We start from the raw sequence: 20,421 nt of genomic DNA, 5'->3' as shown, positions 1-20,421 counted from the left end.
CTCTCTAAAAATTCACCAGACCGCTTCTTCCACCAGCAAAGAAGTTTCCATCCCTAATTCCTCTGTGATTCCCACTAACCTAAACATTAAGCTGGCATTGAAGGGTGTGAATTACCCCGGCCAATCTGTTCTTTTAAATACAGCTTTTAGCAAGTTTTGAAAGGAGAAGAGCAGAACTTGCTATGCCAATAATATCGAGTCTTCTGTGGCGAAGTGGTTTTTGCATAGAAAACAAAGCGGTCAGTTGAAGAGGAATAATATCAGTACTTTGTTTAAAACTGTGTGTAAAAAGCTGTCTCTTTATCATTAACAATAAGTTGTAAAACGTGAATGGGGAGTGATAGTCTTCAAGTTTGTGAGAAGATCGCGCCCTGGTGGAATAAAGGCACGAACAGCTTACAGCACCTAGAATTACAAGGAAGTATTTAGAGTAAAACGGTTTCTAAAAGCTGCCTTTATGAATGAGAGAAAAAATATATATATATATAAAATAGTAAAATGGAAGGGGAGTGATAGATTTAAATTAATCGTGAAGTGGAGCGCCCCCTGTATAAAGTAAAAGTGAGAAAAGCTTACAGCACCTGGTATTCCCAGGTGGTCTCCCATCCAAGTACTAACCAGACCCTACCCTGCTTAGCTTCCGAGATCAGACGAGATCGGGCGTGTTCAGGGTGGTATGGCCGTAAGCGAGAGATGCTACCAAAAACAGCCCTTTTGCATTACACGCCTCTATACATGCCAGTTGGTCCCATTGGATCCTACTAATGTTCTTTTTTTTTTTTTTATCTGACTCACACTGCAGCCCCACCATCCAATCGGCAGCGCCGGACCCACACCAAACATTCACCAAACTACTCAGCCGGCAGCCTACCACAATTATTCCATTCTTTCCGCATCCGCACACTTCCTTCTTTTTAACTCCTTTTCACTACCGCACAGGTTAATCGCCGCACGTCCCCCGCCGGCAAACATTACTCCTTTGCCTACTGCATGCAGGCTTCTCTTAACGACCCTCTGTTATCAACTCCGCTAACAGCCACAAAATCTCCGCCGCACGAAGCCCACTGGTAGCTGCTGAATCACATGCTTCCCCAAAACGTCGCGCTGTCAGAACACTGGGAGCTACACACACCAACAAGTCTATACTGCAGGCTGCAGCCAGAACAATTTTCTACATTCAAACATCGACGGCCTCTTCTCTCTAAAAATTCACCAGACCGCTTCTTCCACCAGCAAAGAAGTTTCCATCCCTAATTCCTCTGTGATTCCCACTAACCTAAACATTAAGCTGGCATTGAAGGGTGTGAATTACCCCGGCCAATCTGTTCTTTTAAATACAGCTTTTAGCAAGTTTTGAAAGGAGAAGAGCAGAACTTGCTATGCCAATAATATCGAGTCTTCTGTGGCGAAGTGGTTTTTGCATAGAAAACAAAGCGGTCAGTTGAAGAGGAATAATATCAGTACTTTGTTTAAAACTGTGTGTAAAAAGCTGTCTCTTTATCATTAACAATAAGTTGTAAAACGTGAATGGGGAGTGATAGTCTTCAAGTTTGTGAGAAGATCGCGCCCTGGTGGAATAAAGGCACGAACAGCTTACAGCACCTAGAATTACAAGGAAGTATTTAGAGTAAAACGGTTTCTAAAAGCTGCCTTTATGAATGAGAGAAAAAATATATATATATATAAAATAGTAAAATGGAAGGGGAGTGATAGATTTAAATTAATCGTGAAGTGGAGCGCCCCCTGTATAAAGTAAAAGTGAGAAAAGCTTACAGCACCTGGTATTCCCAGGTGGTCTCCCATCCAAGTACTAACCAGACCCTACCCTGCTTAGCTTCCGAGATCAGACGAGATCGGGCGTGTTCAGGGTGGTATGGCCGTAAGCGAGAGATGCTACCAAAAACAGCCCTTTTGCATTACACGCCTCTATACATGCCAGTTGGTCCCATTGGATCCTACTAATGTTCTTTTTTTTTTTTTTATCTGACTCACACTGCAGCCCCACCATCCAATCGGCAGCGCCGGACCCACACCAAACATTCACCAAACTACTCAGCCGGCAGCCTACCACAATTATTCCATTCTTTCCGCATCCGCACACTTCCTTCTTTTTAACTCCTTTTCACTACCGCACAGGTTAATCGCCGCACGTCCCCCGCCGGCAAACATTACTCCTTTGCCTACTGCATGCAGGCTTCTCTTAACGACCCTCTGTTATCAACTCCGCTAACAGCCACAAAATCTCCGCCGCACGAAGCCCACTGGTAGCTGCTGAATCACATGCTTCCCCAAAACGTCGCGCTGTCAGAACACTGGGAGCTACACACACCAACAAGTCTATACTGCAGGCTGCAGCCAGAACAATTTTCTACATTCAAACATCGACGGCCTCTTCTCTCTAAAAATTCACCAGACCGCTTCTTCCACCAGCAAAGAAGTTTCCATCCCTAATTCCTCTGTGATTCCCACTAACCTAAACATTAAGCTGGCATTGAAGGGTGTGAATTACCCCGGCCAATCTGTTCTTTTAAATACAGCTTTTAGCAAGTTTTGAAAGGAGAAGAGCAGAACTTGCTATGCCAATAATATCGAGTCTTCTGTGGCGAAGTGGTTTTTGCATAGAAAACAAAGCGGTCAGTTGAAGAGGAATAATATCAGTACTTTGTTTAAAACTGTGTGTAAAAAGCTGTCTCTTTATCATTAACAATAAGTTGTAAAACGTGAATGGGGAGTGATAGTCTTCAAGTTTGTGAGAAGATCGCGCCCTGGTGGAATAAAGGCACGAACAGCTTACAGCACCTAGAATTACAAGGAAGTATTTAGAGTAAAACGGTTTCTAAAAGCTGCCTTTATGAATGAGAGAAAAAATATATATATATATAAAATAGTAAAATGGAAGGGGAGTGATAGATTTAAATTAATCGTGAAGTGGAGCGCCCCCTGTATAAAGTAAAAGTGAGAAAAGCTTACAGCACCTGGTATTCCCAGGTGGTCTCCCATCCAAGTACTAACCAGACCCTACCCTGCTTAGCTTCCGAGATCAGACGAGATCGGGCGTGTTCAGGGTGGTATGGCCGTAAGCGAGAGATGCTACCAAAAACAGCCCTTTTGCATTACACGCCTCTATACATGCCAGTTGGTCCCATTGGATCCTACTAATGTTCTTTTTTTTTTTTTTATCTGACTCACACTGCAGCCCCACCATCCAATCGGCAGCGCCGGACCCACACCAAACATTCACCAAACTACTCAGCCGGCAGCCTACCACAATTATTCCATTCTTTCCGCATCCGCACACTTCCTTCTTTTTAACTCCTTTTCACTACCGCAAAGGTTTATCGCCGCACGTCCCCCGCCGGCAAACATTACTCCTTTGCCTACTGCATGCAGGCTTCTCTTAACGACCCTCTGTTATCAACTCCGCTAACAGCCACAAAATCTCCGCCGCACGAAGCCCACTGGTAGCTGCTGAATCACATGCTTCCCCAAAACGTCGCGCTGTCAGAACACTGGGAGCTACACACACCAACAAGTCTATACTGCAGGCTGCAGCCAGAACAATTTTCTACATTCAAACATCGACGGCCTCTTCTCTCTAAAAATTCACCAGACCGCTTCTTCCACCAGCAAAGAAGTTTCCATCCCTAATTCCTCTGTGATTCCCACTAACCTAAACATTAAGCTGGCATTGAAGGGTGTGAATTACCCCGGCCAATCTGTTCTTTTAAATACAGCTTTTAGCAAGTTTTGAAAGGAGAAGAGCAGAACTTGCTATGCCAATAATATCGAGTCTTCTGTGGCGAAGTGGTTTTTGCATAGAAAACAAAGCGGTCAGTTGAAGAGGAATAATATCAGTACTTTGTTTAAAACTGTGTGTAAAAAGCTGTCTCTTTATCATTAACAATAAGTTGTAAAACGTGAATGGGGAGTGATAGTCTTCAAGTTTGTGAGAAGATCGCGCCCTGGTGGAATAAAGGCACGAACAGCTTACAGCACCTAGAATTACAAGGAAGTATTTAGAGTAAAACGGTTTCTAAAAGCTGCCTTTATGAATGAGAGAAAAAATATATATATATATAAAATAGTAAAATGGAAGGGGAGTGATAGATTTAAATTAATCGTGAAGTGGAGCGCCCCCTGTATAAAGTAAAAGTGAGAAAAGCTTACAGCACCTGGTATTCCCAGGTGGTCTCCCATCCAAGTACTAACCAGACCCTACCCTGCTTAGCTTCCGAGATCAGACGAGATCGGGCGTGTTCAGGGTGGTATGGCCGTAAGCGAGAGATGCTACCAAAAACAGCCCTTTTGCATTACACGCCTCTATACATGCCAGTTGGTCCCATTGGATCCTACTAATGTTCTTTTTTTTTTTTTTTATCTGACTCACACTGCAGCCCCACCATCCAATCGGCAGCGCCGGACCCACACCAAACATTCACCAAACTACTCAGCCGGCAGCCTACCACAATTATTCCATTCTTTCCGCATCCGCACACTTCCTTCTTTTTAACTCCTTTTCACTACCGCACAGGTTAATCGCCGCACGTCCCCCGCCGGCAAACATTACTCCTTTGCCTACTGCATGCAGGCTTCTCTTAACGACCCTCTGTTATCAACTCCGCTAACAGCCACAAAATCTCCGCCGCATGAAGCCCACTGGTAGTTGCTAAATAACATGCTTCCCCAAAACGTCGCGCTGTCAGAACACTGGGAGCTACACACACGAACAAGTCCATACTGCAGGCTGCAGCCAGAACAATTTTCTACATTCAAACATCGACGGCCTCTTCTCTCTAAAAATTCACCAGACCGCTTCTACCACCAGCAAAGAAGTTTCCATCCCTAATTCCTCTGTGATTCCCACTAACCTAAACATTAATCTGGCATTGAAGGGTGTGAATTACCCCGGCCAATCTGTTCTTTTAAATACAGCTTTTAGCAAGTTTTGAAAGGAGAAGAGCAGAACTTGCTATGCCAATAATATCGAGTCTTCTGTGGCGAAGTGGTTTTTGCATAGAAAACAAAGCGGTCAGTTGAAGAGGAATAATATCAGTACTTTGTTTAAAACTGTGTGTAAAAAGCTGTCTCTTTATTATTAACAATAAGTTGTAAAACGTGAATGGGGAGTGACAGTCTTCAAGTTTGTGAGAAGATCGTGCCCTGGTGGAATAAAGGCACGAACAGCTTACAGCACCTAGAATTACCAGGCAGTATTTAGAGTAAAACGTGTGTAAAAGCTGCCTTCATGAATGAGAGAAAAAAGAAATATATAAAATAGTAAAATGGAAGGGGAGTGATAGATTTAAATTAATCGTGAGGTGGAGTGCCCCCTGAAAAAGTAAAAGTGAGAAAAGCTTACAGCACCTGGTATTCCCAGGTGGTTTCCCATCCAAGTACTAACCAGACCCTAGCCTGCTTAGCTTCCGAGATCAGACGAGATCGGGCGCGTTCAGGGTGGTATGGCCGTAAGCGAGAGACACTACCAAAAATAGCCCTTTTGCATTACACGCGTCTATACATGCCAGTTATTCCCATTGGATCCTACGCCTGTTTTTTTTTTTTTTTTATCTGACTCACACTGCAGCACCACCATCCAATCGGCAGAACCGGACCCACACCAAACATTCACCAAACTACTCATCCGGCAGCCTACCACAATTATTCCATTCTTTCCGCATCCGCACAGTTCCTTCTCTTTAACTCCTTTTCACTACCGCACAGGTTAATTGCCGCACGTCCCCCGCCGGCAAACATTACTCCTTTGTCTACCTCATGCAGGCTTCTCTTAACAACCCTCTGTTATCAACTCCGCTAACAGCCACAAAATCTCTGCCGCACGAAGCCCACTGGTAGCTGCTGAATCACATGCTTCCCCAAAACGTCGCGCTGTCAGAACACTGGGAGCTACACACACCAACAAGTCCATACTGCGGGCTGCAGCCAGAACAATTTTCTACATTCAAACATCGACGGCCTCTTCTCTCTAAAAATTCACCAGACCGCTTCTACCACCAGCAAAGAAGTTTCCATCCCTAATTCCTCTGTGACTCCCACTAACCTAAACATTAAGCTGGCATTGAAGGGTGTGAATTACCCCGGCCAACCTGCTCTTTTAAATACAGCTTTTAGCAAGTTTTGAAAGGAGGAGAAGAGCAGATAATATGCCAATAATATCGAATATTCTGTGGCGAAGTGGTTTTTGCATAGAAAACAAAGCGGTGAGTTGAAGAGGAATTATATCAGTACTTTGTTTAAAACTGTGTGAAAAAAGCTGTTTCTTTATCATTAACAATAAGTTCTAAAACGTGAATGGGGAGTGACAGTCTTCAAGTTTGTGAGAAGATCGCGCCCTGGTGGAATAAAGGCACGAACAGCTTACAGCACCTAGAATTACCAGGAAGTATTTAGAGTAAAACGGTTTCTAAAAGCTGCCTTTAGGAATGAGAGAAAAAAAAAAAAATATATATATATATATATATATATATATATATAAAATAGTAAAATGGAAGGGGAGTGATAGATTTAAATTAATCGTGAAGTGGAGCGCCCCCTGTATAAAGTAAAAGTGAGAAAAGCTTACAGCACCTGGTATTCCCAGGTGGTCTCCCATCCAAGTACTAACCAGACCCTACCCTGCTTAGCTTCCGAGATCAGACGAGATCGGGCGTGTTCAGGGTGGTATGGCCGTAAGCGAGACATGCTACCAAAAACAGCCCTTTTGCATTACACGCGTCTATACATGCCAGTTAGTCCCATTGGATCCTACTCCTGGTTTTTTTTTTTTTATCTGACTCACACTGCAGCCCCACCATCCAATCGGCAGCGCCGGACCCACACCAAACATTCACCAAACTACTCAGCCGGCAGCCTACCACAATTATTCCATTCTTTCCGCATCCGTACACTTCCTTCTTTTTAACTCCTTTTCACTACCGCACAGGTTAATCGCCGCACGTCCCCCGCCGGCAAACATTACTCCTTTGCCTACTGCATGCAGGCTTCTCTTAACGACCCTCTGTTATCAACTCCGCTAACAGCCACAAAATCTCCGCCACACGAAGCCCACTGGTAGCTGCTGAATCACATGCTTCCCCAAAACGTCGCGCTGTCAGAACACTGGGAGCTACACACACCAACAAGTCCATACTGCAGGCTGCAGCCAGAACAATTTTCTACATTCAAACATCGACGGCCTCTTCTCTCTAAAAATTCACCAGACCGCTTCTACCACCAGCAAAGAAGTTTCCATCCCTAATTCCTCTGTGATTCCCACTAACCTAAACATTAAGCTGCTACTGAAGGGTGTGAATTACCCCGGCCAATCTGTTCTTTTAAATACAGCTTTTAGCAAGTTTTGAAAGGAGAAGAGCAGAACTTGCTATGCCAATAATATCGAGTCTTCTGTGGCGAAGTGGTTTTTGCATAGAAAACAAAGCGGTCAGTTGAAGAGGAATAATATCAGTACTTTGTTTAAAACTGTGTGTAAAAAGCTGTTTCTTTATCATTAACAATAAGTTGTAAAACGTGAATGGGGAGTGACAGTCTTCAAGTTTGTGAGAAGATCGCGCCCTGGTGGAATAAAGGCACGAACAGCTTACAGCACCTAGAATTACAAGGAAGTATTTAGAGTAAAACGGTTTCTAAAAGCTGCCTTTATGAATGAGAGAAAAAAATATATATATATATAAAATAGTAAAATGGAAGGGGAGTGATAGATTTAAATTAATCGTGAAGTGGAGCGCCCCCTGTATAAAGTAAAAGTGAGAAAAGCTTACAGCACCTGGTATTTCCAGGTGGTCTCCCATCCAAGTACTAACCAGACCCTACCCTGCTTAGTTTCCGAGATCAGACGAGATCGGGCGTGTTCAGGGTGGTATGGCCGTAAGCGAGAGATGCTACCAAAAACAGCCCTTTTGCATTACACGCGTCTATACATGCCAGTTAGTCCCATTGGATCCTACTCCTGTTTTTTTTTTTTTATCTGACTCACACTGCAGCCCCACCATCCAATCGGCAGCGCCGGACCCACACCAAACATTCACCAAACTACTCAGCCGGCAGCCTACCACAATTATTCCATTCTTTCCGCATCCGCACACTTCCTTCTTTTTAACTCCTTTTCACTACCGCACAGGTTAATCGCCGCACGTCCCCCGCCAGCAAACATTACTCCTTTGCCTACTGCATGCAGGCTTCTCTTAACGACCCTCTGTTATCAACTCCGCTAACAGCAACAAAATCTCCGCCGCACGAAGCCCACTGGTAGCTGCTGAATCACATGCTTCCCCAAAACGTCGCGCTGTCAGAACACTGGGAGCTACACACACCAACAAGTCCATACTGCAGGCTGCAGCCAGAACAATTTTCTACATTCAAACATCGACGGCCTCTTCTCTCTAAAAATTCACCAGACCGCTTCTACCACCAGCAAAGAAGTTTCCATCCCTAATTCCTCTGTGATTCCCACTAACCTAAACATTAAGCTGGCATTGAAGGGTGTGAATTACCCCGGCCAATCTGTTCTTTTAAATACAGCTTTTAACAAGTTTTGAAAGGAGAAGAGCAGAACTTGCTATGCCAATAATATCGAGTCTTCTGTGGCGAAGTGGTTTTTGCATAGAAAACAAAGCGGTCAGTTGAAGAGGAATAATATCAGTACTTTGTTTAAAACTGTGTGTAAAAAGCTGTCTCTTTATCATTAACAATAAGTTGTAAAACGTGAATGGGGAGTGACAGTCTTCAAGTTTGTGAGAAGATCGCGCCCTGGTGGAATAAAGGCACGAACAGCTTACAGCACCTAGAATGACCAGGAAGTATTTAGAGTTAAACGGTTTCTAAAAGCTGCCTTTATGAATGAGAGAAAAAAAAAATATATATATATAAAATAGTAAAATGGAAGGGGAGTGATAGATTTAAATTAATCGTGAAGTGGAGCGCCCCCTGTATAAAGAAAAAGTGAGAAAAGCTTACAGCACCTGGTATTCCCAGGTGGTCTCCCATCCAAGTACTAACCAGACCCTACCCTGCTTAGCTTCCGAGATCAGACGAGATCAGGCGTGTTCAGGGTGGTATGGCCATAAGCGAGAGATGCTACCAAAAACAGCCCTTTTGCATTACACGCGTCTATACATGCCAGTTAGTCCCATTGGATACTACTAATGTTCTTTTTTTTTTTTTATCTGACTCACACTGCAGCCCCACCATCCAATCGGCAGCGCCGGACCCACACCAAACATTCACCAAACTACTCAGCCGGCAGCCTATCACAATTATTCCATTCTTTCCGCATCCGCACACTTCCTTCTTTTTAACTCCTTTTCACTACCGCACAGGTTAATCGCCGCACGTCCCCCGCCGGCAAACATTACTCCTTTGCCTACTGCATGCAGGCTTCTCTTAACGACCCTCTGTTATCAACTCCGCTAACAGCCACAAAATCTCCGCCGCACGAAGCCCACTGGTAGCTGCTGAATCACATGCTTCCCCAAAATGTCGCGCTGTCAGAACACTGTGAGCTACACACACCAACAAGTCCATACTGCAGGCTGCAGCCAGAACAATTTTCTACATTCAAACATCGACGGCCTCTTCTCTCTAAAAATTCAGCAGACCGCTTCTACCACCAGCAAAGAAGTTTCCATCCCTAATTCCTCTGTGATTCCCACTAACCTAAACATTAAGCTGGCATTGAAGGGTGTGAATTACCCCGGCCAATCTGTTCTTTTAAATACAGCTTTTAGCAAGTTTTGAAAGGAGAAGAGCAGAACTTGCTATGCCAATAATATCGAGTCTTCTGTGGCGAAGTGGTTTTTGCATAGAAAACAAAGCGGTCAGTTGAAGAGGAATAATATCAGTACTTTGTTTAAAACTGTGTGTAAAAAGCTGTCTCTTTATCATTAACAATAAGTTCTAAAACGTGAATGGGGAGTGACAGTCTTCAAGTTTGTGAGAAGATCGCGCCCTGGTGGAATAAAGGCACGAACAGCTTACAGCACCTAGAATGACCAGGAAGTATTTAGAGTAAAACGGTTTCTAAAAGCTGCCTTTATGAATGAGAGAAAAAAAAAAATATATATATAAAATAGTAAAATGGAAGGGGAGTGATAGATTTAAATTAATCGTGAAGTGGAGCGCCCCCTGTATAAAGAAAAAGTGAGAAAAGCTTACAGCACCTGGTATTCCCAGGTGGTCTCCCATCCAAGTACTAACCAGACCCTACCCTGCTTAGCTTCCGAGATCAGACGAGATCAGGCGTGTTCAGGGTGGTATGGCCGTAAGCGAGAGATGCTACCAAAAACAGCCCTTTTGCATTACACTTCTCTATACATGCCAGTTGGTCCCATTGGATACTACTAATGTTCTTTTTTTTTTTTTTATCTGACTCACACTGCAGCCCCACCATCCAATCGGCAGCGCCGGACCCACACCAAACATTCACCAAACTACTCAGCCGGCAGCCTACCACAATTATTCCATTCTTTCCGCATCCGCACACTTCCTTCTTTTTAACTCCTTTTCACTACCGCACAGGTTAATCGCCGCACGTCCCCCGCCGGCAAACATTACTCCTTTGCCTACTGCATGCAGGCTTCTCTTAACGACCCTCTGTTATCAACTCCGCTAACAGCCACAAAATCTCCGCCGCACGAAGCCCACTGGTAGCTGCTGAATCACATGCTTCCCCAAAACGTCGCGCTGTCAGAACACTGGGAGCTACACACACCAACAAGTCCATACTGCAGGCTGCAGCCAGAACAATTTTCTACATTCAAACATCGACGGCCTCTTCTCTCTAAAAATTCACCAGACCGCTTCTACCACCAGCAAAGAAGTTTCCATCCCTAATTCCTCTGTGATTCCCACTAACCTAAACATTAAGCTGGCATTGAAGGGTGTGAATTACCCCGGCCAATCTGTTCTTTTAAATACAGCTTTTAGCAAGTTTTGAAAGGAGAAGAGCAGAACTTGCTATGCCAATAATATCGAGTCTTCTGTGGCGAAGTGGTTTTTGCATAGAAAACAAAGCGGTCAGTTGAAGAGGAATAATATCAGTACTTTGTTTAAAACTGTGTGTAAAAAGCTGTCTCTTTATCATTAACAATAAGTTGTAAAACGTGAATGGGGAGTGACAGTCTTCAAGTTTGTGAGAAGATCGCGCCCTGGTGGAATAAAGGCACGAACAGCTTACAGCACCTAGAATGACCAGGAAGTATTTAGAGTAAAACGGTTTCTAAAAGCTGCCTTTATGAATGAGAGAAAAAAAAATATATATATATAAAATAGTAAAATGGAAGGGGAGTGATAGATTTAAATTAATCGTGAAGTGGAGCGCCCCCTGTATAAAGTAAAAGTGAGAAAAGCTTACAGCACCTGGTATTCCCAGGTGGTCTCCCATCCAAGTACTAACCAGACCCTACCCTGCTTAGCTTCCGAGATCAGACGAGATCAGGCGTGTTCAGGGTGGTATGGCCGTAAGCGAGAGATGCTATCAAAAACAGCCCTTTTGCATTACACGCCTCTATACATGCCAGTTGGTCCCATTGGATACTACTAATGTTCTTTTTTTTTTTTATCTGACTCACACTGCAGCCCCACCATCCAATCGGCAGCGCCGGACCCACACCAAACATTCACCAAACTACTCAGCCGGCAGCCTACCACAATTATTCCATTCTTTCCGCATCCGCACACTTCCTTCTTTTTAACTCCTTTTCACTACCGCACAGGTTAATCGCCGCACGTCCCCCGCCGGCAAACATTACTCCTTTGCCTACTGCATGCAGGCTTCTCTTAACGACCCTCTGTTATCAACTCCGCTAACAGCCACAAAATCTCCGCCGCACGAAGCCCACTGGTAGCTGCTGAATCACATGCTTCCCCAAAACGTCGCGCTGTCAGAACACTGGGAGCTACACACACCAACAAGTCCATACTGCAGGCTGCAGCCAGAACAATTTTCTACATTCAAACATCGACGGCCTCTTCTCTCTAAAAATTCACCAGACCGCTTCTACCACCAGCAAAGAAGTTTCCATCCCTAATTCCTCTGTGATTCCCACTAACCTAAACATTAAGCTGGCATTGAAGGGTGTGAATTACCCCGGCCAATCTGTTCTTTTAAATACAGCTTTTAGCAAGTTTTGAAAGGAGAAGAGCAGAACTTGCTATGCCAATAATATCGAGTCTTCTGTGGCGAAGTGGTTTTTGCATAGAAAACAAAGCGGTGAGTTGAAGAGGAATAATATCAGTACTTTGTTTAAAACTGCGTTTAAAAAGCTGTCTCTTTATCATTAACAATAAGTTGTAAAACGTGAATGGGGAGTGACAGTCTTCAAGTTTGTGAGAAGATCGCGCCCTGGTGGAATAAAGGCACGAACAGCTTACAGCACCTAGAATTACCAGGAAGTATTTAGAGTAAAATGGTTTCTAAAAGCTGCCTTTATGAATGAGAGAAAAAAAATATATATATATAAAATAGTAAAATGGAAGGGGAGTGATAGATTTAAAATAATCGTGAAGTGGAGCGCCCCCTGTATAAAGTAAAAGTGAGAAAAGCTTACAGCACCTGGTATTCCCAGGTGGTCTCCCATCCAAGTGCTAACCAGACCCTACCCTGCTTGGCTTCCGAGATCAGATGAGATCAGGCGTGTTCAGGGTGGTATGGCTGTAAGCGAGAGATGCTACCAAAAACAGCCCTTTTGCATTACACGCCTCTATACATGCCAGTTGGTCCCATTGGATACTACTAATGTTCTTTTTTTTTTTTTTATCTGACTCACACTGCAGCCCCACCATCCAATCGGCAGCACCGGACCCACACCAAACATTCACCAAACTACTCAGCCGGCAGCCTACCACAATTATTCCATTCTTTCCGCATCTGCACACTTCCTTCTTTTTAACTCCTTTTCACTACCGCACAGGTTAATCGCCGCACGTCCCCCGCCGGCAAACATTACTCCTTTGCCTACTGCATGCAGGCTTCTCTTAACGACCCTCTGTTATCAACTCCGCTAACAGCCACAAAATCTCCGCCGCACGAAGCCCACTGGTAGCTGCTGAATCACATGCTTCCCCAAAACGTCGCGCTGTCAGAACACTGGGAGCTACACACACCAACAAGTCCATACTGCAGGCTGCAGCCAGAACAATTTTCTACATTCAAACATCGACGGCCTCTTCTCTCTAAAAATTCACCAGACCGCTTCTACCACCAGCAAAGAAGTTTCCATCCCTAATTCCTCTGTGATTCCCACTAACCTAAACATTAAGCTGGCATTGAAGGGTGTGAATTACCCCGGCCAATCTGTTCTTTTAAATACAGCTTTTAGCAAGTTTTGAAAGGAGAAGAGCAGAACTTGCTATGCCAATAATATTGAGTCTTCTGTGGCGAAGTGGTTTTTGCATAGAAAACAAAGCGGTCAGTTGAAGAGGAATAATATCAGTACTTTGTTTAAAACTGTGTGTAAAAAGCTGTCTCTTTATCATTAACAATAAGTTGTAAAACGTGAATGGGGAGTGACAGTCTTCAAGTTTGTGAGAAGATCGCGCCCTGGTGGAATAAAGGCACGAACAGCTTACAGCACCTAGAATTACCAGGAAGTATTTAAAGTAAAACGGTGTGTAACAGCTGCCTTTATGAATGAGAGAAAAATATATATATATATATATAAAATAGTAAAATGGAAGGGGAGTGATAGATTTAAATTAATCGTGAAGTGGAGCGCCCCCTGTATAAAGTAAAAGTGAGAAATGCTTACAGCACCTGGTATTCCCAGGAGGTCTCCCATCCAAGTACTAACCAGACCCTACCCTGCTTAGCTTCCGAGATCAGACGAGATCGGGCGTGTTCAGGGTGGTATGGCCGTAAGCGAGAGATGCTACCAAAAACAGCCCTTTTGCATTACACGCGTCTATACATGCCAGTTAGTCCCATTGGATACTACTAATGTTCTTTTTTTTTTTTTTATCTGACTCACACTGCAGCCCCACCATCCAATCGGCAGCGCCGGACCCACACCAAACATTCACCAAACTACTCAGCCGGCAGCCTATCACAATTATTCCATTCTTTCCGCATCCGCACACTTCCTTCTTTTTAACTCCTTTTCACTACCGCACAGGTTAATCGCCGCACGTCCCCCGCCGGCAAACATTACTCCTTTGCCTACTGCATGCAGGCTTCTCTTAACGACCCTCTGTTATCAACTCCGCTAACAGCCACAAAATCTCCGCCGCACGAAGCCCACTGGTAGCTGCTGAATCACATGCTTCCCCAAAATGTCGCGCTGTCAGAACACTGTGAGCTACACACACCAACAAGTCCATACTGCAGGCTGCAGCCAGAACAATTTTCTACATTCAAACATCGACGGCCTCTTCTCTCTAAAAATTCAGCAGACCTCTTCTACCACCAGCAAAGAAGTTTCCATCCCTAATTCCTCTGTGATTCCCACTAACCTAAACATTAAGCTGGCATTGAAGGGTGTGAATTACCCCGGCCAATCTGTTCTTTTAAATACAGCTTTTAGCAAGTTTTGAAAGGAGAAGAGCAGAACTTGCTATGCCAATAATATCGAGTCTTCTGTGGCGAAGTGGTTTTTGCATAGAAAACAAAGCGGTCAGTTGAAGAGGAATAATATCAGTACTTTGTTTAAAACTGTGTGTAAAAAGCTGTCTCTTTATCATTAACAATAAGTTCTAAAACGTGAATGGGGAGTGACAGTCTTCAAGTTTGTGAGAAGATCGCGCCCTGGTGGAATAAAGGCACGAACAGCTTACAGCACCTAGAATGACCAGGAAGTATTTAGAGTAAAACGGTTTCTAAAAGCTGCCTTTATGAATGAGAGAAAAAAAAAAATATATATATAAAATAGTAAAATGGAAGGGGAGTGATAGATTTAAATTAATCGTGAAGTGGAGCGCCCCCTGTATAAAGAAAAAGTGAGAAAAGCTTACAGCACCTGGTATTCCCAGGTGGTCTCCCATCCAAGTACTAACCAGACCCTACCCTGCTTAGCTTCCGAGATCAGACGAGATCAGGCGTGTTCAGGGTGGTATGGCCGTAAGCGAGAGATGCTACCAAAAACAGCCCTTTTGCATTACACTTCTCTATACATGCCAGTTGGTCCCATTGGATACTACTAATGTTCTTTTTTTTTTTTTTATCTGACTCACACTGCAGCCCCACCATCCAATCGGCAGCGCCGGACCCACACCAAACATTCACCAAACTACTCAGCCGGCAGCCTACCACAATTATTCCATTCTTTCCGCATCCGCACACTTCCTTCTTTTTAACTCCTTTTCACTACCGCACAGGTTAATCGCCGCACGTCCCCCGCCGGCAAACATTACTCCTTTGCCTACTGCATGCAGGCTTCTCTTAACGACCCTCTGTTATCAACTCCGCTAACAGCCACAAAATCTCCGCCGCACGAAGCCCACTGGTAGCTGCTGAATCACATGCTTCCCCAAAACGTCACGCTGTCAGAACACTGGGAGCTACACACACCAACAAGTCCATACTGCAGGCTGCAGCCAGAACAATTTTCTACATTCAAACATCGACGGCCTCTTCTCTCTAAAAATTCACCAGACCGCTTCTACCACCAGCAAAGAAGTTTCCATCCCTAATTCCTCTGTGATTCCCACTAACCTAAACATTAAGCTGGCATTGAAGGGTGTGAATTACCCCGGCCAATCTGTTCTTTTAAATACAGCTTTTAGCAAGTTTTGAAAGGAGAAGAGCAGAACTTGCTATGCCAATAATATCGAGTCTTCTGTGGCGAAGTGGTTTTTGCATAGAAAACAAAGCGGTCAGTTGAAGAGGAATAATATCAGTACTTTGTTTAAAACTGTGTGTAAAAAGCTGTCTCTTTATCATTAACAATAAGTTGTAAAACGTGAATGGGGAGTGACAGTCTTCAAGTTTGTGAGAAGATCGCGCCCTGGTGGAATAATGGCACGAACAGCTTACAGCACCTAGAATGACCAGGAAGTATTTAGAGTAAAACGGTTTCTAAAAGCTGCCTTTATGAATGAGAGAAAAAAAAATATATATATATAAAATAGTAAAATGGAAGGGGAGTGATAGATTTAAATTAATCGTGAAGTGGAGCGCCCCCTGTATAAAGTAAAAGTGAGAAAAGCTTACAGCACCTGGTATTCCCAGGTGGTCTCCCATCCAAGTACTAACCAGACCCTACCCTGCTTAGCTTCCGAGATCAGACGAGATCAGGCGTGTTCAGGGTGGTATGGCCGTAAGCGAGAGATGCTACCAAAAACAGCCCTTTTGCATTACACGCCTCTATACATGCCAGTTGGTCCCATTGGATACTACTAATGTTCTTTTTTTTTTTTATCTGACTCACACTGCAGCCCCACCATCCAATCGGCAGCGCCGGACCCACACCAAACATTCACCAAACTACTCAGCCGGCAGCCTACCACAATTATTCCATTCTTTCCGCATCCGCACACTTCCTTCTTTTTAACTCCTTTTCACTACCGCACAGGTTAATCGCCGCACGTCCCCCGCCGGCAAACATTACTCCTTTGCCTACTGCATGCAGGCTTCTCTTAACGACCCTCTGTTATCAACTCCGCTAACAGCCACAAAATCTCCGCCGCACGAAGCCCACTGGTAGCTGCTGAATCACATGCTTCCCCAAAACGTCGCGCTGTCAGAACACTGGGAGCTACACACACCAACAAGTCCATACTGCAGGCTGCAGCCAGAACAATTTTCTACATTCAAACATCGACGGCCTCTTCTCTCTAAAAATTCACCAGACCGCTTCTACCACCAGCAAAGAAGTTTCCATCCCTAATTCCTCTGTGATTCCCACTAACCTAAACATTAAGCTGGCATTGAAGGGTGTGAATTACCCCGGCCAATCTGTTCTTTTAAATACAGCTTTTAGCAAGTTTTGAAAGGAGAAGAGCAGAACTTGCTATGCCAATAATATCGAGTCTTCTGTGGCGAAGTGGTTTTTGCATAGAAAACAAAGCGGTGAGTTGAAGAGGAATAATATCAGTACTTTGTTTAAAACTGCGTTTAAAAAGCTGTCTCTTTATCATTAACAATAAGTTGTAAAACGTGAATGGGGAGTGACAGTCTTCAAGTTTGTGAGAAGATCGCGCCCTGGTGGAATAAAGGCACGAACAGCTTACAGCACCTAGAATTACCAGGAAGTATTTAGAGTAAAATGGTTTCTAAAAGCTGCCTTTATGAATGAGAGAAAAAAAATATATATATATAAAATAGTAAAATGGAAGGGGAGTGATAGATTTAAAATAATCGTGAAGTGGAGCGCCCCCTGTATAAAGTAAAAGTGAGAAAAGCTTACAGCACCTGGTATTCCCAGGTGGTCTCCCATCCAAGTACTAACCAGACCCTACCCTGCTTGGCTTCCGAGATCAGACGAGATCAGGCGTGTTCAGGGTGGTATGGCTGTAAGCGAGAGATGCTACCAAAAACAGCCCTTTTGCATTACACGCCTCTATACATGCCAGTTGGTCCCATTGGATACTACTAATGTTCTTTTTTTTTTTTTATCTGACTCACACTGCAGCCCCACCATCCAATCGGCAGCACCGGACCCACACCAAACATTCACCAAACTACTCAGCCGGCAGCCTACCACAATTATTCCATTCTTTCCGCATCTGCACACTTCCTTCTTTTTAACTCCTTTTCACTACCGCACAGGTTAATCGCCGCACGTCCCCCGCCGGCAAACATTACTCCTTTGCCTACTGCATGCAGGCTTCTCTTAACGACCCTCTGTTATCAACTCCGCTAACAGCCACAAAATCTCCGCCGCACGAAGCCCACTGGTAGCTGCTGAATCACATGCTTCCCCAAAACGTCGCGCTGTCAGAACACTGGGAGCTACACACACCAACAAGTCCATACTGCAGGCTGCAGCCAGAACAATTTTCTACATTCAAACATCGACGGCCTCTTCTCTCTAAAAATTCACCAGACCGCTTCTACCACCAGCAAAGAAGTTTCCATCCCTAATTCCTCTGTGATTCCCACTAACCTAAACATTAAGCTGGCATTGAAGGGTGTGAATTACCCCGGCCAATCTGTTCTTTTAAATACAGCTTTTAGCAAGTTTTGAAAGGAGAAGAGCAGAACTTGCTATGCCAATAATATCGAGTCTTCTGTGGCGAAGTGGTTTTTGCATAGAAAACAAAGCGGTCAGTTGAAGAGGAATAATATCAGTACTTTGTTTAAAACTGTGTGTAAAAAGCTGTCTCTTTATCATTAACAATAAGTTGTAAAACGTGAATGGGGAGTGACAGTCTTCAAGTTTGTGAGAAGATCGCGCCCTGGTGGAATAAAGGCACGAACAGCTTACAGCACCTAGAATTACCAGGAAGTATTTAAAGTAAAACGGTGTGTAACAGCTGCCTTTATGAATGAGAGAAAAATATATATATATATATATAAAATAGTAAAATGGAAGGGGAGTGATAGATTTAAATTAATCGTGAAGTGGAGCGCCCCCTGTATAAAGTAAAAGTGAGAAAAGCTTACAGCACCTGGTATTCCCAGGAGGTCTCCCATCCAAGTACTAACCAGACCCTACCCTGCGTAGCTTACGAGATCAGATGAGATCAGGCGTGTTCAGGGTGGTATAGCCATAAGCGAGAGACGCTACCAAAAACAGCCCTTTTGCATTACACGCGTCTATACATGCCAGTTAGTCCCATTGGATCCTACTAATGTTCTTTTTTTTTTTTTTATCTGACTCACACTGCAGCCCCACCATCCAATCGGCAGCGCCGGACCCACACCAAACATTCACCAAACTACTCAGCCGGCAGCCTACCACAATTATTCCATTCTTTCCGCATCCGCACACTTCCTTCTTTTTAACTCCTTTTCACTACCGCACAGGTTAATCGCCGCACGTCCCCCGCCGGCAAACATTACTCCTTTGCCTACTGCATGCAGGCTTCTCTTAACGACCCTCTGTTATCAACTCCGCTAACAGCCACAAAATCTCCGCCGCACGAAGCCCACTGGTAGCTGCTGAATCACATGCTTCCCCAAAACGTCGCGCTGTCAGAACACTGGGAGCTACACACACCAACAAGTCTATACTGCAGGCTGCAGCCAGAACAATTTTCTACATTCAAACATCGACGGCCTCTTCTCTCTAAAAATTCACCAGACCGCTTCTTCCACCAGCAAAGAAGTTTCCATCCCTAATTCCTCTGTGATTCCCACTAACCTAAACATTAAGCTGGCATTGAAGGGTGTGAATTACCCCGGCCAATCTGTTCTTTTAAATACAGCTTTTAGCAAGTTTTGAAAGGAGAAGAGCAGAACTTGCTATGCCAATAATATCGAGTCTTCTGTGGCGAAGTGGTTTTTGCATAGAAAACAAAGCGGTCAGTTGAAGAGGAATAATATCAGTACTTTGTTTAAAACTGTGTGTAAAAAGCTGTCTCTTTATCATTAACAATAAGTTGTAAAACGTGAATGGGGAGTGATAGTCTTCAAGTTTGTGAGAAGATCGCGCCCTGGTGGAATAAAGGCACGAACAGCTTACAGCACCTAGAATTACAAGGAAGTATTTAGAGTAAAACGGTTTCTAAAAGCTGCCTTTATGAATGAGAGAAAAAATATATATATATATAAAATAGTAAAATGGAAGGGGAGTGATAGATTTAAATTAATCGTGAAGTGGAGCGCCCCCTGTATAAAGTAAAAGTGAGAAAAGCTTACAGCACCTGGTATTCCCAGGTGGTCTCCCATCCAAGTACTAACCAGACCCTACCCTGCTTAGTTTCCGAGATCAGACGAGATCGGGCGTGTTCAGGGTGGTATGGCCGTAAGCGAGAGATGCTACCAAAAACAGCCCTTTTGCATTACACGCCTCTATACATGCCAGTTGGTCCCATTGGATCCTACTAATGTTCTTTTTTTTTTTTTTATCTGACTCACACTGCAGCCCCACCATCCAATCGGCAGCGCCGGACCCACACCAAACATTCACCAAACTACTCAGCCGGCAGCCTACCACAATTATTCCATTCTTTCCGCATCCGCACACTTCCTTCTTTTTAACTCCTTTTCACTACCGCACAGGTTAATCGCCGCACGTCCCCCGCCGGCAAACATTACTCCTTTGCCTACTGCATGCAGGCTTCTCTTAACGACCCTCTGTTATCAACTCCGCTAACAGCCACAAAATCTCCGCCGCACGAAGCCCACTGGTAGCTGCTGAATCACATGCTTCCCCAAAACGTCGCGCTGTCAGAACACTGGGAGCTACACACACCAACAAGTCTATACTGCAGGCTGCAGCCAGAACAATTTTCTACATTCAAACATCGACGGCCTCTTCTCTCTAAAAATTCACCAGACCGCTTCTTCCACCAGCAAAGAAGTTTCCATCC

At 44.2% G+C, this 20,421-nt stretch overlaps 17 non-coding genes across 17 annotated transcripts; all 17 read right to left on the bottom strand.

Moving 5' to 3' along the window:
• Positions 1 to 569: 569 nt before the first annotated feature.
• Positions 570 to 688, bottom strand: LOC125735884 (5S ribosomal RNA). Its single transcript, XR_007395168.1, has one exon. It is a non-coding gene; the product is annotated as a 5S ribosomal RNA (ribosomal RNA).
• A 1,078-nt stretch (positions 689 to 1,766) lies between these two features.
• LOC125735872 (5S ribosomal RNA) lies at positions 1,767 to 1,885 on the bottom strand. Its single transcript, XR_007395157.1, has one exon. It is a non-coding gene; the product is annotated as a 5S ribosomal RNA (ribosomal RNA).
• A 1,078-nt stretch (positions 1,886 to 2,963) lies between these two features.
• Positions 2,964 to 3,082, bottom strand: LOC125735861 (5S ribosomal RNA). Its single transcript, XR_007395146.1, has one exon. It is a non-coding gene; the product is annotated as a 5S ribosomal RNA (ribosomal RNA).
• A 1,078-nt stretch (positions 3,083 to 4,160) lies between these two features.
• Positions 4,161 to 4,279, bottom strand: LOC125735849 (5S ribosomal RNA). Its single transcript, XR_007395135.1, has one exon. It is a non-coding gene; the product is annotated as a 5S ribosomal RNA (ribosomal RNA).
• Positions 4,280 to 5,352: 1,073 nt separating this feature from the next.
• Positions 5,353 to 5,471, bottom strand: LOC125734445 (5S ribosomal RNA). Its single transcript, XR_007393756.1, has one exon. It is a non-coding gene; the product is annotated as a 5S ribosomal RNA (ribosomal RNA).
• Positions 5,472 to 6,573: 1,102 nt separating this feature from the next.
• Positions 6,574 to 6,692, bottom strand: LOC125735838 (5S ribosomal RNA). Its single transcript, XR_007395124.1, has one exon. It is a non-coding gene; the product is annotated as a 5S ribosomal RNA (ribosomal RNA).
• A 1,076-nt stretch (positions 6,693 to 7,768) lies between these two features.
• LOC125735667 (5S ribosomal RNA) lies at positions 7,769 to 7,887 on the bottom strand. Its single transcript, XR_007394960.1, has one exon. It is a non-coding gene; the product is annotated as a 5S ribosomal RNA (ribosomal RNA).
• A 1,076-nt stretch (positions 7,888 to 8,963) lies between these two features.
• LOC125733782 (5S ribosomal RNA) lies at positions 8,964 to 9,082 on the bottom strand. The gene has a single exon (XR_007393118.1). It is a non-coding gene; the product is annotated as a 5S ribosomal RNA (ribosomal RNA).
• A 1,078-nt stretch (positions 9,083 to 10,160) lies between these two features.
• Positions 10,161 to 10,279, bottom strand: LOC125733172 (5S ribosomal RNA). The gene has a single exon (XR_007392527.1). It is a non-coding gene; the product is annotated as a 5S ribosomal RNA (ribosomal RNA).
• A 1,079-nt stretch (positions 10,280 to 11,358) lies between these two features.
• Positions 11,359 to 11,477, bottom strand: LOC125733171 (5S ribosomal RNA). The gene has a single exon (XR_007392526.1). It is a non-coding gene; the product is annotated as a 5S ribosomal RNA (ribosomal RNA).
• Positions 11,478 to 12,553: 1,076 nt separating this feature from the next.
• Positions 12,554 to 12,672, bottom strand: LOC125736304 (5S ribosomal RNA). The gene has a single exon (XR_007395585.1). It is a non-coding gene; the product is annotated as a 5S ribosomal RNA (ribosomal RNA).
• Positions 12,673 to 13,753: 1,081 nt separating this feature from the next.
• On the bottom strand, positions 13,754 to 13,872 carry LOC125731349 (5S ribosomal RNA). The gene has a single exon (XR_007391608.1). It is a non-coding gene; the product is annotated as a 5S ribosomal RNA (ribosomal RNA).
• Positions 13,873 to 14,951: 1,079 nt separating this feature from the next.
• Positions 14,952 to 15,070, bottom strand: LOC125733170 (5S ribosomal RNA). Its single transcript, XR_007392525.1, has one exon. It is a non-coding gene; the product is annotated as a 5S ribosomal RNA (ribosomal RNA).
• A 1,079-nt stretch (positions 15,071 to 16,149) lies between these two features.
• On the bottom strand, positions 16,150 to 16,268 carry LOC125733169 (5S ribosomal RNA). The gene has a single exon (XR_007392524.1). It is a non-coding gene; the product is annotated as a 5S ribosomal RNA (ribosomal RNA).
• A 1,076-nt stretch (positions 16,269 to 17,344) lies between these two features.
• On the bottom strand, positions 17,345 to 17,463 carry LOC125734179 (5S ribosomal RNA). The gene has a single exon (XR_007393503.1). It is a non-coding gene; the product is annotated as a 5S ribosomal RNA (ribosomal RNA).
• Positions 17,464 to 18,543: 1,080 nt separating this feature from the next.
• LOC125730744 (5S ribosomal RNA) lies at positions 18,544 to 18,662 on the bottom strand. The gene has a single exon (XR_007391036.1). It is a non-coding gene; the product is annotated as a 5S ribosomal RNA (ribosomal RNA).
• Positions 18,663 to 19,740: 1,078 nt separating this feature from the next.
• Positions 19,741 to 19,859, bottom strand: LOC125733910 (5S ribosomal RNA). Its single transcript, XR_007393242.1, has one exon. It is a non-coding gene; the product is annotated as a 5S ribosomal RNA (ribosomal RNA).
• Between the last annotated feature and the right edge of the window lie 562 nt (positions 19,860 to 20,421).

The sequence above is a fragment of the Brienomyrus brachyistius genome, chromosome 2 (assembly GCF_023856365.1).
Source record: "Brienomyrus brachyistius isolate T26 chromosome 2, BBRACH_0.4, whole genome shotgun sequence".
Lineage (NCBI taxonomy): Eukaryota > Metazoa > Chordata > Actinopteri > Osteoglossiformes > Mormyridae > Brienomyrus > Brienomyrus brachyistius.
Note: the sequence above shows the minus strand (reverse complement) of the source record. Positions and strands in the feature narration are given on the sequence as shown.